This window comes from Odontomachus brunneus, unplaced genomic scaffold (genome assembly GCF_010583005.1).
Source record: "Odontomachus brunneus isolate Ranch 3 - 2012 unplaced genomic scaffold, Obru_v1 Obru_scaffold_042, whole genome shotgun sequence".
In the NCBI taxonomy this organism is placed as follows: domain Eukaryota; kingdom Metazoa; phylum Arthropoda; class Insecta; order Hymenoptera; family Formicidae; genus Odontomachus; species Odontomachus brunneus.
This window is the reverse complement of record NW_022639492.1, coordinates 1134403-1149064: the sequence shown is the minus strand read 5'-3', so window position 1 is coordinate 1149064 and position 14662 is coordinate 1134403. Positions and strand designations below refer to the sequence as shown.

General features: G+C 37.0%; 1 protein-coding gene and 1 long non-coding RNA gene across 6 annotated transcripts in view; one reads left to right on the top strand and one right to left on the bottom strand.

Annotated features, from left to right (window-relative positions):
* Window positions 1-14662, top strand: part of LOC116844511 (CLIP-associating protein 1-A) — a 100068-nt gene that overhangs the window by 49753 nt on the left and 35653 nt on the right. The window lies entirely within an intron of this gene.
* LOC116844515 overlaps window positions 7084-14662 on the bottom strand; it is an 18007-nt gene continuing 10428 nt past the window's right edge. Inside the window, exon 3 of the long non-coding RNA XR_004378090.1 lies at window positions 7084-7276. This is a non-coding gene — a long non-coding RNA (uncharacterized LOC116844515). The remainder of the gene's footprint in view (window positions 7277-14662) is intronic.

Genomic DNA, 14662 nt, shown 5'->3' with positions numbered 1-14662 from the left:
ATTGCAGCATTAAACACATCCTTCTTTCCAGAGACATAGCAAAGCCCCAGCTATAAGATAACAGCGTAGTAAAATCAAAATCTGCAAACAGATTTGCGCTATTTTGAAATTTTCTCGGTTTACTAAAGTGATCAAATTTTTCAATCCAAAATCCAAGACATTTTATGAATGTATAGAGTGGAGTGGAGGAGATGACTGAAAATTGCATATATATATGTATATAAAATATTGTTTCATAGATATTATATATATATATATATATATATATATATATATATATATATATATATATATATATACACATATAGTGAGAGAAAAATTATATTAAAATCAACAAATATTTCTTGGATGGATACCATTAACATATTTACTTATAAATCTACATTCTCTTTATTTAAATCAAATATTGTTTACCTGATTTAAATAAACAATATTTGGTTTAAATAAAGAGAATGTAGATTTAAGTAAATATGTTAATGGCACTCATCAAAGAAATATTTATTGATTTTAATATAATTTTTCTCTCAGTATATCAAAAACAATATTTTATTTATGAATATATGAAAAAAGGCTTGCTACATACATTAAAAGTAGAAATTAAAGATAAAACTGTTGAAAGTTAAGAAATAAGAAGCAAAGCTACAATATTTACTCTACAACTACGAATTTTCCTGCATTGAGAAACAAATTTTCTAAATTTCAAAAACGTTTGTTTGGATATAACAGTGAACATATTTGTTTAAATTAAGTAATTATTTTCTAAAATCAAAGAAAGAAATTTATATTTAAAACCTCTTTATTTAATTATAGAAAATAATTATTTAATCTAAACAAATATGTTCACAATATCTAAACAAACGTCTTTTGAAATTTAGCAAATTTTTTTCTCAGTGTGAGAAAGTCTTTCTTTGTCTGAAGCATTTAAAAAATTCTCTGAACCGGGATAGCATAGAAAAGATCCATGGGAGAAGAGGCGGAAAACCGGGCCTGTCCCGGGAAAAACGGGACGTCACCTTATCTTTGCGAAGGTTGGTGAGCGATCAAATATTCGCTTGGATCTCTCGCAGACCCAGCATTGTACGCGGAAGGTTAACATTTTATTCCGACTTCCGACGTACCTCGAATAGATTCACAGCGTAAAGTGTTTCTTTCGCTAGAGAAATCGTCTCTCTCCCTCTCTCTGCCAAAGATGCAGAGTTGAAGGCGCGCTGCTCGCAGCTTTGAGTCGGTTTCCTGCGCAACACCCTGTGCACACACATCGATCACGATTAGGTCATAGATGGGCTCGGCAGGAGAAGCCATGGCGCTTCTCGCTTGATTTCAGAGATATTAATAGAACTCAAAATAGCCGTGAAGCGCTAATGGCGATCTTCCGCGAAGCGCGCGCGCGCGCGTCTCCATCCTCCTCACGAGCAATCGAACTTCCGGTCACCGTGAGGGATCAATCTCAGGCGTTATTAGAGCGACTCGCGCGTTCTACGCTCCGCGAGATTACGTATGTCCGTTAATATGTCAGTCCTCCACGAGCACGGTGCGCTCTCCTTGCGCGCGCGTGCCTCTCAGGTCGCAAAAGCCGACCAAGCGTGCTAACGTCGAATTCCGTAATGGAGGCCCTCGGGCTGTAATTGGAGACGTATAATTCGGCGAAAAATATCCCGCGCGCTCTGAGGAATGCCCGATTAATGCCGGCGATAAACGCGCAATTTTGATCCGCCGCTGATGAATTAATCTCCGATCACCCGTGTTACACATCAATACCTTTCTTATGCGCTCATGCGTAAACGCGAGAGCGACGTGCGTGCGCGCTTAACACTTTGCATGAATTAAATTCGCCGCTCTTTTCGTTTCTCCTTTGCGATTTCTGCATACCTCACGCCCCGTGACGTGATCGCGCACACGCGTGCGACACATGTCACGCGTTCTTTTTGACGCGCGCACTTCGCGTTCCGCGCGAACGTCGGTGAGAAAATCGCGGACCTTTTTTCTTCCTGCGCTCGTTTGCGCAGAGATTTCTCCGTGGCGAACACGGCGAACTGAAATCGTCATCGCCGCGATATCCTCCAGCGCGAAGTTATGCGACACGGAAAGGTTGAGCGAGCGACCGGCGAGCGAGCAAAAATTTGCATAAGTCTCGTTTTCGCTCTCTCTTTCCCCGTGACCCGCGGCGGGATTGTGTTAGAAGTTCACGTTAAGGCACGCTTACATCGCGCGCGCGATTTCTCCGGGATGCGCGATGATTTGCAGCTTGAAGCTGGGAGAAAATCGACAAAGAGACTCTTGAAATTCGCGCGCGACGTATGAATGTTTCCGTCACGTGAGACACGACACGTGTGCTCGTTAATCTCGCATTAAATAGGCAGTCTGCACGGAGAGAATATCGCAGTCTTCTTCATTTTCATATATAAATTCTTTTCAACTTTACCATATATATGTTTTCAGTACTCCGCAAAGATAGACTGTCAGTAATGCCTGCCTCGCTACAGAAGGAACGTGATAAATTTCGCTAGAAACGTGGCGAGCGTTCTAATGGCACATTTCAGTTTCTGGAATCTAAGTAACGCATGTGAAATGAAAGGATAGAACGAATCACTGCAGAATGCCGGTCTATTCCTACACAGAGAGAACGATTTGGTTGAATCGAACAAACATTTCTTTGGAATGATCCAAACGAATTTTTCGATTCATCGAACAAAGTTTGGTCTGACGCAACAAAGATATTTATTTGTGACTTAGTTCCAAAGAAATATTTCTGTTGTGTCAACCAAAAAATTTGTTCTGTCCCAAACTATCTCAAAGAAACGTTTATTTCATTCAACAAATCGTTCTCTCTGTGTAGGTTAAATCCTGTGTATAAAATCCTATAGCAATTTTTGCCACAAATTCTCCCCGTGTGGACAATTATTTCCAGGTGTACTTCGATGCATGCACTGAGAGAAGAATTTAATAAATATTATCAAAATTTGGTTACTATTACTAAATGGTAGACGTAAATATAGCGGGCCAAAGCTATGGCAATACTTATTAATTAATTTAGTTCTGTAAAATAAATTATTTATTTGCCAGAAGAAACATTTATTTGCTTCCAGAATATATTTGGTAAATAAAACTTATTAAAATATTATCAAAATATTATCAAAATTTGGTTACTATTACTAAATGGTAGACGTAAATCTATGGCAATACTTATTAATTAATTTAGTTCTGTAAAATAAATTATTTATTTCACAGAAGTAAAATTTATTTGCTTCCAGAATATATTTGGTAAATAAAACTTATTGGATAGTTGAGCAAAATAAGCGATTTTGTAGTAGTTACAAAATTTTTGGTAGATTCAACCAACCATCTGTAATAATAGATATTGAAACGATGTAATAGCTGCAAATGAATGAATTTTTCGTTGTGCTGCAACAAAACATACTTATACTGGTAACAAAATAGAACTCGTACCTACTGAATTTTTTATTATATGGGATATAACGATTTCATAACAATTATCAAATATCTGTTCATAACTGTAATATATTTCATATTAAATATTTAACATTAAGTAACTATTACTGAATTATTTAATTAATGTTACTGTAAATGCAATTACGTCATACTCCCGATCTATTAAATATTTGGTAATTATTATCATATTTAGTATTAGTTACTAAGGATTCAATGAATTTCTGTAACTAAATGCAATTTATTATAGTTACCAGTCTTTTCTCTTATATAATCTTATATCCCATATAATAAAAGATTCAGTAGGTACGAGTTCTATTTTGTTACCAGTATAAGTATGTTTTGTTGCAGCACAACGAAAAATTCATTCATTTGCAGCTATTACATCGTTTCAATATCTATTATTACAGATGGTTGGTTGAATCTACCAAACATTTTGTAACTATTACAAAATCGCTTATTTTGCTCAACTATTCAATAAGTTTTATTTACCAAATATATTCTGGAAGCAAATAAATTTTTCTTCTGGCAAATAAATAATTTATTTCATAACAATTATCAAATATCTGTTCATAACTATAATATATTTCATATTAAATATTTAATATTAAGTAACTATTACTAAATTATTTAATTGATGTTACTGTGAATGCAATTACGTCATACTCCCGATATATTAAATATTTGGTAATTATTATCATATTTAGTATTAGTTACTAAGGATTCAATGAATTTCTGTAACTAAATGCAGTTTGTTATAGTTACCAGTCTTTTCTCTCAGTGTGTCGCGAGACATGCATTCACGAGAGAAATCCGAACGTGACGCGCGAATCGCCGCGTTCGATCTTCGACTGGAACAGCAATTATCGGAAGAAATTTCACTTATAGGTTTGCTACATATCTCACGTTGTCTCCGTAGATGTTAATTACGGCGTCTCGGTTAATTCGCCGGATAAGATAACTCCGGTTATCGCGCACGCACGCACGCAGTCGGCGAAATCACCCCGTCACTCGTGAATTCGCGTCGCCACCCGCGCTCGACTCTAAACTCACGCCTTATTATGCGACCTTACCCGGAGGGCAGCGCGAGATGCATGCACACGTGCATAAGTGAAAGGTAGGGTGGTAACACGCAGATTTATCTGCGGCGCGTTGCACAGTTCCACGTTGCGCCGGCGCGCACGATCAGATATGAAAAGCACAGAATAGCGCCCGGTTCGTGCCCTTTCGTCGCGCGTTCTTTGACCGTTGCCCCGTTGACCTTTGCATTGTCGGCTGATAAAAGGAGGTGTCTGAATTAGAAGGAGAAGAGGAGGAAAATGCGCACGGTGAAGAGATAATGCCGGATAACGTGCACGTAACGACAAAACCGCGCGCGACAACGAGAGCCTCCCGACGTCCGAAAGGAGAAATTCAAGGGTGCTCCGCAAGAGAAACGATACCATCGCGCTTCGTATCGCTGAAAGAGAAATCAGGATCGCTTCTGATCTTTGAGAAACATGCGAAACAGCACTCGAAAAGAATCGCGTTCCCTCGCGAAAACGTAATATGCAGATCAGGATATTCTGGGTCGCGGGAATAATTTCTCTCTGTTTTCTTTTGATTTTAACTTTTTCATTTCATTTTCTTTTATATACCTTTAATGGAAGCGAGAGTTGAGGTAACCGCGATTAAGCGTAATAACATATCGGTAATGTGGATTTACACAGATTGTCCGGCGATAGCATATAAAATTTTCGTGTAGATTAGGTCAAAAGTGAACAAAATATTCTTCTGCCATCGCGCAGACGAGCACGCACAGTTTCGAGTTATCAATTAAGAATACTCATCAAGGAGATTGACGAGTGATTACGCGCGATATGGCAGATAAGCTGTGATGGCAACATCTGCTGTCCTGTGCTTGTACATTAGATCAAACTGAACATACAAATCCTCCATTATTTTGTAATAATCACATAGAGAGTTGAAAATTGACGAACGATTGCGCGCAATCATTTCACTAATGTATATTTTTTTTACATTTATATTATGTGTATTTCTATATATTTCCAGCGTTTTTATAACTTTTTGTCCATTAAGGCTCCTGGCTCTTCGCATTGTCTACCTCTTCTTAATGACGTCAGAAGCGAGAAAATGCATGCTAAAAATTCTTGCGAAATACGTTATAATAAAAATATATATCCATAAAGTAACTCGCAATCGCTCAAATAAATTTGTAAGATATTCAAATAAATTTGTAAGATATACACTTTTGCTCTAACAACCAACAATTTATTGTAAATTAACCTGAATACAATGAAATAGGACAAGAAATAGGTTAAAAAGATTGTATGTCACGTTAATTTACGAATAAATTATTGATTGTGAAAGCAAAAGGGAAGTACACGGAATATCGTACAAATTTGTTTAATCGGTTGCAAGTGTTATTTTACCGATATACATTTTTATTTCAACGTATTTCGCAAGAATTTGTAACATACATTTTCTTACTTCTGACGTCATTAAAGATAAACAATACGAGGAGCTAGAAGCCTTAAATCGAGTAAATTTAAAAAGAATTTTGATTTAAGACTCCTGGCCCCTCGCATCGTCTATCTCTTTTACGAAATACGTTGAAATAAAAATATATATCCATAAAGTAACACTTGCAATCGATCAAATAAATTTGTAAGATATTCCTTACACTTTCCTTTTGCTCTAACAATCAATTTGTCGTAAATTAACATGACATACAATTCATTTTCTTACCTATTTCTTCGCCTATTTTTATTCAAGTTAATTTACAATAAATTATTGACTGTTAGAGCAGAAGGGAAGTGCACGGAATATCGTACAAATTTGTTTAATCGGTTGCAAGTGTTATTTTACCGATATACATTTTTATTTCAACGTATTTCGCAAGAATTTTTAACATACATTTTCTTACTTCTGATGTCATTAAAGAGATAAACAATACGTAGGGCTAGAAGCCTTAAATCGAGTAAATTTAAAAAGAATTATGACTTAAGACTCCTGGCCCCTCGCATCGTCTATCTCTTTTACGAAATACGTTGAAATAAAAATATATGTCCATAAAGTAACACTTGCAATCGATCAAATAAATTTGTAAGATATTCCTTACACTTTCCTTTTGCTCTAACAATTAGTTTGTCATAAATTGACATGACATACAATTCATCTTCTTACCTATTTCTTCGCTTATTTTTACTATTTTTATTTCATTTTCTCGTTTCTGACGTCATTAAAAAAGTGACAGACAATGCGAGGGGCCTTAATGTTTGATAATCGGGTGATCTCTCGCGCAGATAAATCGCAACATCTGGAGTGGCCCCGCACTACGACTCGCCCCTCTCCCCAGCTCCGGCAAAAAGGAACAAATTACACGCATGGTATAATATAATCGTTTGCTTAACCCGTGCGACACGGCGCATCGCGCTCGATAAGCGTGTTTATACGCCATTATGTAACTACGAGGCATTATCGCCTTCTCGGTACGGCGCGGATCGAGTGTGCGCGCGTGTGTGGGCGATTCTTCTCAACAATGTCTCTCTCTAACGGCAACGTCTCTCGCATTTTCCGATGCTGATGATCTCACGCGCGTGACGCCACCCAGAAAATCCACCGTCGATCGCCGGTTTTTTTCTCGTTTTTTTTTTTCTTCTTTTTTCTTATCCTCACTTCCGGAACTGCATACGGCTTTGCCGGAGGCTCTCGTCGGGCAACGAGGCGTTTATCACCGGTATTCATAGTCCGGCCTTGTATTTGAAAAAGTTTGATCGTATTCAAGATTGTCATAAGTTTGCACCTTTACACTGCGAGAAGAAAATTCCTGAAAAATGTAACGCATTTATTTGGTGGGTACTAATAACATACATTTACTTGAATCTTTTACTTAAACAGAATAAACAGTTTCTTCCGTGAAAAGCCAAGGTTTTAAGAAAATGTATATTTTTTCTGTATTATTTGGAAAACTTTTTTTTTTCATATTAGTATGAGATTATTATTACCAACCGAATAAATATATTTTCTCTTATTTCTTACATATTTTTTCTTTCATTGTAGAAGCGTTGCAGCGAATCAAATAATTTGCAGTGTATTTGAAGATAAACTTAAGACAATCTCAAATATAATATTTGACTATAAATACCGCTCTATACAATGAGAAAAAAATCTAAGAAAAGGTAAATAGTTATTCAGCGGATACTAAGATAAGGTATATGCTTATAAATAACAAATTATTTTTCAAATAAGAAAATCTGCATTTTCTTAATTTAAAATCTTGAGAAAATCGTAGCTTTTCATGAAATTGATTGTCTGAAAAACTTAGATTTAAAAGTAATTATGTTATCGTAAAAGTGTCGCGAAAAATGCCGCGAAAAGTGCCGCGAAAAGTGCCGCCAAAAGTGTCACCAAAAGTATCCCTAAGAGTATCGCAAAGAGTATCACACTTCGCAACTGTTAAACTATTATATACATTAAAAATATAACCTCGTTATAACCCCATTCTCGTACGCGTCATTCGACTCTGCCGCGATGACAGTTACAAGTCGATAAATCGGTAATCGCAACACTCTAGCCATCCCGCCATCTAACGGAGAAGATATGTAATGGAGAATTTCTGTGGTGAGGAGACATTTCTCACACGTAAATTCACAATTTCAAACTTTGAGCTAAGATAGCTCAGTTTCTGGAGCACATAGAGCAAAAATAATGACAGTTTTATGATATAATATAAACCCAAGGAATCGACTAAATCCCTCCAGAACTTCGTCAATTCAATCGTTATAGCCGAAACGAAAATCTAGCCTACATTCAACTAAAAACCGTCGCATAATTATATATATATATACGGTAGGCCGCCATGCTTCGCGACACTACCGTGTCGCTTGATCTGCACGAGATGTACCTTACATCTCGTTTACTACTTTACTGAAAATTGACCAAAAAAGCAAAGCAAGTATATACGAACCTTAAGAACGTGGAATTCACGAAACTGAAATTCAAAACTGAAAAATTACCAAAAAAACGAAGAAGTATACATGATTTCGATCGGAATAACTTTGGTAAATTCATTTATTTTCCTGCAAGACAGAAATTTGGCATCTCAAACGAGACGCGATTCAGCTCGACGACGGACGATCTGACGATGATCGAAGACACGCTTAATTTAGCGGCTTACTTGCAGAATAAAACTCGCGTTTTTGCGGTTTGTCTCTACACCACTTTTACGGGGAAAAAATGGGAACGGAGGGGAAGCGAAAAGCGGAACGCTCTCCACGTGGAATATCGCGCTGAATTTTTTCTTCATTTTGCGGAGCGGAGTAAACGATCGGCCGACCAAGCTCCACCGCGAATCGTTGTTCGTTGATCGGCTCGTTGATCGGTTGAATCGGTTCCCTCGACGAAATCCGTCTTCATTCCTCGCGGCAATTTTTCAATCCTCAATGCGGTTTCCTTGATATTTTTGAGGCTGTCGCATTATCCCGAATCGAAATTTTTACCCTATGTTGAACCTTGAATTCTACACCGCAATAGGAACTAAGATAGCAAAGTAGGTTTAATTCTAATGATATAATTTACACCTACTTTGATCCTGATGATGATAGAAATTTCCGTTTTCGCTTTCTTTAGCAAAGTAGATTGTGATAGTAGGATCTTAGGAAGCAAAGTAGATTCAACTGCGAATCTCTATTTAAGCTTTAGCTTCTACATAGAATATATATATTTTATAGAAATATTTAAAAAATTTAATAAATAACGAAAGAAACGTCAAATAGCATACAAAGTAGGTTCAGTTGCGAATCTCTATTTAAGCTTTAGCTTCTACATAGAATATATATATTTTATAGAAATATTTAAAAAATTTAATAAATAACGAAAGAACGTCAAATAGCATACAAAATGTATATTTTATTTGTTGCATATATTTCAGATATCAGGATCAAAGTAAGAATAAATTATATCATTAGAATTAAACTTACTTTGCTACCTTAGCTCCTACTGTGGTATAGAATTCAAGATTCAACATAGGGTCTAAATTTCGACTCGGAAATGAGTGTCAATATCGTCAAAATAGGTTTCACCTAGGTTGTAGATTATCTAAGTAGGCTTAAATTTATTTTTAAGAGCGTCAAAATTTTGATAAGGTAGAACTAAAGGTTCAAAAGAGAAATTAATGAGTATCAATATCGTCAAAGTAGGTTTTACTTAGTCTAACCGTCTAAGTAGGCGCAAAATATCCTTAAGACCATCAAAGTAGCATCAAAATTTCGACTCGGGATTATTTCCCAGCTCGACGAAGGTCGTCGCTGCCTAGTTTAGCGACCAATTACTCCCCTCGCTCTTCCCGATATGTGCAGCGCAAAAAGCGGAATTCAAGCGCCAACTTATTTCCCCGATAACGATCGACACGTGATGATCGAGAAGACGAGTGGATCATTTCTTCTTCCTTCTTTTTACCTTCACTTCTAGAGTGAATATTCGCGTCGCACGGGTTTCGCCTCTGTCTCCCTCTTTTCTCGCTCGTGTCTCGAAATCGCGAACTCACGGTAATTAGCCGCGGATCAAATTGCCGCGTCGCTTTCACCAAGGACACCGACGATACCCGGCGCGTTCGGGAAACAGGAAAGCCGCTCGCTGGAAATCGTTTTCTAGCTCTCACCCCGTCCCCCACCCATCGTCCCTCCCGCAACTCGTTCCGTAACACACGTCCGTGCTGAATTTCTAAGGAGGAGACGGCCGGGCTTCGCGAAAGAAAAGAAGACATACACACACACACACACACAGCTCTTAGCGGCCCCACGCGCCGCCGCGCTCCGTATACGCTAATTACAGTGTCGAGTGTAATTACCGATACCGTTTCCATCGCGCACATACGAATACAGCACATAATTGTGCGGGAGGAACAACTGCGGGAAGGAGAGGAAGGAAACGGGACCGATACGCGGAGAGGAGACGCGCGACTTCCGGGCGAGCCTCGTCGTCGTCGTCGTCGTCGTCGCAGATAATTCGTGTCGCGAAACACGCGGAGGTCATCTCGGTGGGTGTCGCGTCGCGAAAATTTGCGCACAGCCGCGACGAATCGAGGCCGCTTGCACGCACTTCCGCTATTTTGCGACCCGTCAAGTGGCCGCGCGATTCAGCGTCGCTTGACCCTAAACCGCATTAAGCTGGGTCCGCCGGCTCAGGGAGAGGAAATATTGTGGGAGAAATTACGTTGAACCTCTCTTTGTAATGTTTTCTACAAAGCTAGGCTATACTGAAGTTGGAGCGTTAATTACTGTAGAAATGTATTAAGGGGTAACTTTAGCGTCCGAAAATTAAGTATTTTTGGGATTTTTTTGTGGGCAAACAAAGAAATGAATCGAAAATCCGTTTGAAAGGCTTTATTGTACATGTTTTATAGTGTGTATTTGAATTTTTATGTTAACATATGTTACAAAATGGCGGCGCTAGAGCCTCGTCGACATGGGCGTGCTTTTCTAGGTGCTAGCAGCATAAGTGTTGCAAATATTAATCTAGAACAAAAAAGTACGTAGGAGATTTTTTAAATATTTATTTTTATAGAAATGGCACACATTTGAAGAAAAAGTTTCATTTTGTACCCTAAACATTTTGTCGAACATTGTTTATAAAATGCGTAATTTTCAATATATCAAAAATTCCTTACGTACTTCTCTAGTTATTGGCATGTAGATGGCAGAGAATTTTATTTTTTTGTTCTAGATCAACATTTGCGATACTTGTGCCGCTACACTGAGGGAAAAATTACTTTAAAATCAACAAATATTTCTTTGATGAATCCATTAACATATTTATTTAAATCTAAATTCTCTTTATTTAAACCAAATATTGTTTACTTAAATCAGGTAAACAATATTTGATTTGAATAAAGAGAATTTCGATTTAAGTTAATATGTTAATGGCATTCATCAAAGAGATATTTGTTGATTTTAAGGTAATTTTTCCCTCAGTGTAGCCCCTAGAGAAGCACTCTCATGTTGACAAGGTTCTAGCGCCGCCATTTTGTAATTTATGTTAACATAAAAATTTAAATATATACTTAATTATATACTTAATTAAATATATACTTAATTATATACTTTAAAAGATGTACAATAAAGCCTTCCAAGCGGATTTTCGCTTCATTTCTTTGTTTACCCACAAAAAATTCCCAAAAATACGCTTAATTTTCGGATGTTAAAGTGATTTTATCTCTTAATAATGTATTCTCTTTACTGAGAGAAAATATTTAGTATTTGTAACTATAATCATACAATAATTACTAATTAAATTTTTTAGTCAATTGTACTGTAATTGTTAATGATAATAATGTTACTATCTTCGTGTTGAAACAACCAAAAAGTATGTTTGGGCTCAAGATTACAAAAATTATGTTGTAATTTTCACCACGATATTTTCTCCGTGCATCAAAGTGGCTCTATAAATATAATCATTTTCTCGAATTATGAAATTTTCTCTTTAACAAGTTTGATTAAAGTTAGAGGTGTAATTTCGCGAAGTCGCGCGAGGTTCATTTCAAGTTCAATTCGACGGAGCGACTTAACGAGCGCGTAATTTCCGAGAGATGCTGCGGGAGACGCGTATTATATCGAGAAATATCTCGCGCAAGGACGTAATTCCATCCTTAATTATACCTGAACATTGTGATCGCATGTCGATCCACTTAATCTGACCGCGAGGCCTGTATCTCGCGCACTTAATTATGCCTTAATGCATCGCGTCGCGCGCTAATTAAGGGTTGCGCGATATATTCCGCCGACTGTAATTTCTTATTCATTTCCAGCGGAAACGCATCGATCGATTCGGCACGAACTGGTATCGAGTGATCTTGCGAATCAGTCGTAATCCGAAGTCCGTTCGAAATTAACTCGGGAGGCGTCTCGCGACTTGAGTCACTCTGAGAGATCTTGTGATCTCTTTTTTCGTTTTTCCTTCTTAACACTTTGACAACCATTACTATACACGACTTTATTCTGTATTTATTGAAATTATTTAAAACTGTCATATATATAATTGTGATATTATAAAGAATATATAAAGGTACATGAAAAGAGTTTTATAGTAAAAATTACTGCAAGATTTTGTGTGTAACCAAGGAGTAGATCGACATAAAATAGAGAGGGAAAGAGAGAAATTTTCGTGCTAATTTTGTGCTAATTTCACAAATAGTTTAGATAAAAATTTTGTCTCCGTTATCTATATTGATTGAATGCAAAACATATGCGATATCGCAGTGTTTACTAATCACTTATCCATTTTAGCTAATTTCTTGTATGATGTACAAGATATATGAAGATATACAAAATACACGAAGAGAGTTTTATAATAAAAATTACAAGATTTTGTAACCGAGGAGTAGATCAACATAGAATAGAAAGGGAGAGAGAGAGAGATTTTCGTGCTAATTTCGTGCTAATTTCACAAATAGTTTAGATAAAAATTTTGTCTCCGTTATCTATATTGATTGAATGCAAAACATATGCGATATCGCAGTGTTTACTAATCACTTATCTATTTTAGCTAATTTCTTGTATGATATACAAGATATATGAAGATATACAAAATACACGAAGAGAGTTTTATAATAAAAATTACTACAAAATTTTGTAGCTGAGGAATAGATCGACATAGAATAGAGAGGGAGAGAGAGAGAGAGAGAGAGAGAGAGATTTTCGTGCTAATTTCGTGCTAATTTCACAAATAGTTTAGATAAAAATTTTGTCTCCGTTATCTATATTGATTGAATGCAAAACATATGCGATATCGCAGTGTTTACTAATCACTTATCTCTTTTAGCTAATTTCTTGTATGATATACAAGATATATGAAGATATACAAAATACACGAAGAGAGTTTTATAATAAAAATTACTACAAAATTTTGTAACTGAGGAATAGATCGACATAGAATAGAGAGGGAGAGAGAGAGAGAGATTTTCGTGCTAATTTCGTGCTAATTTCACAAATAGTTTAGATAAAAGTTTTGTCTCCGTCATCTATATTGATTGAATGTAAAATATATGCGATATCGCAGTGTTTACTAATCACTTATCCATTTTAGCTAATTTCTTGTATGTAGATAATTTTTGCTGTATGAATGAAAGACCATTTTTTGAGTGGTAAAAGCAGCTGATTGCCGGTAAAAGTTTTTCAGCAAGGCGCGGCCGTCCAGGTGTCGATACCTCTCGATGTCTGCGCGATTTCGTCTCGCCGGTAGTCTTGCAAGAAGTGGATGGCAAAAAATCGCCCAAGGATTCACCGGCGCGAATCGTTCGGCGCGGAGCTTACGAAACGTCATCGGGCCGCGGGCCGTCCACGTGTCTTCGTATGCGAAAACATGCGCGCCGAGTTAACGACAGATTTACGAGGGCGGCGTTTCGACAGCGCGGACATGCACGGTCCTCTCTCGTTTATTTACAACGGGGCGACATAACCGATCCTTATTTCGCGATTCGCATTAATCTCGCCTGCTTCGCTCCCGACCGCTTCTTCCCGCGATCGCCGGACCGCCGGCATTAAACTGGTGCAAATTGAATCGGACCGCATCAATCACCGATCTGTTTCCATCGCGACCGACAATTTGTCGATCCTTTCGAAATCGGCCGGTCGCGCGCGCGCCCGGTGGTTCTTTTGCACGCAGGGCCGGTTGATGAATCGTGCACTGAGAGAAAAAAATAGTTGGAATAACTATAATCTCACTATATTTTATAGTTCGTTTTGCCCTCAAACATATATATTTATAGTTCATCTAAACACCAAAATATAGCAGAATGAACACACATTTATAGTCACCATCTTATTACTCTATGAATATAGCACGCTTTGGGAATATGTATAGTTACATGCGCTGAGAGAAAAGACTGGTAACTATAACAAACTGCATTTAGTTACAGAAATTCATTGAATCCTTAGTAACTAATACTAAATATGATAATAATTACCAAATATTTAATAGATCGGGAGTGATGTAATTGCATTCACAGTAACATTAATTAAATAATTTAGTAATAGTTACTTAATGTTAAATATTTAATATGAAATATATTACAGTTATGAACAGATATTTGATAATTGTTATGAAATCGTTATATTCCATATAACAAAAAATTCAGTAGGTACGAGTTCTATTTTGTTACCAGTATAAGTATGTTTTGTTGCAGCACAACGAAAAATTCATTCATTTGCAGCTATTA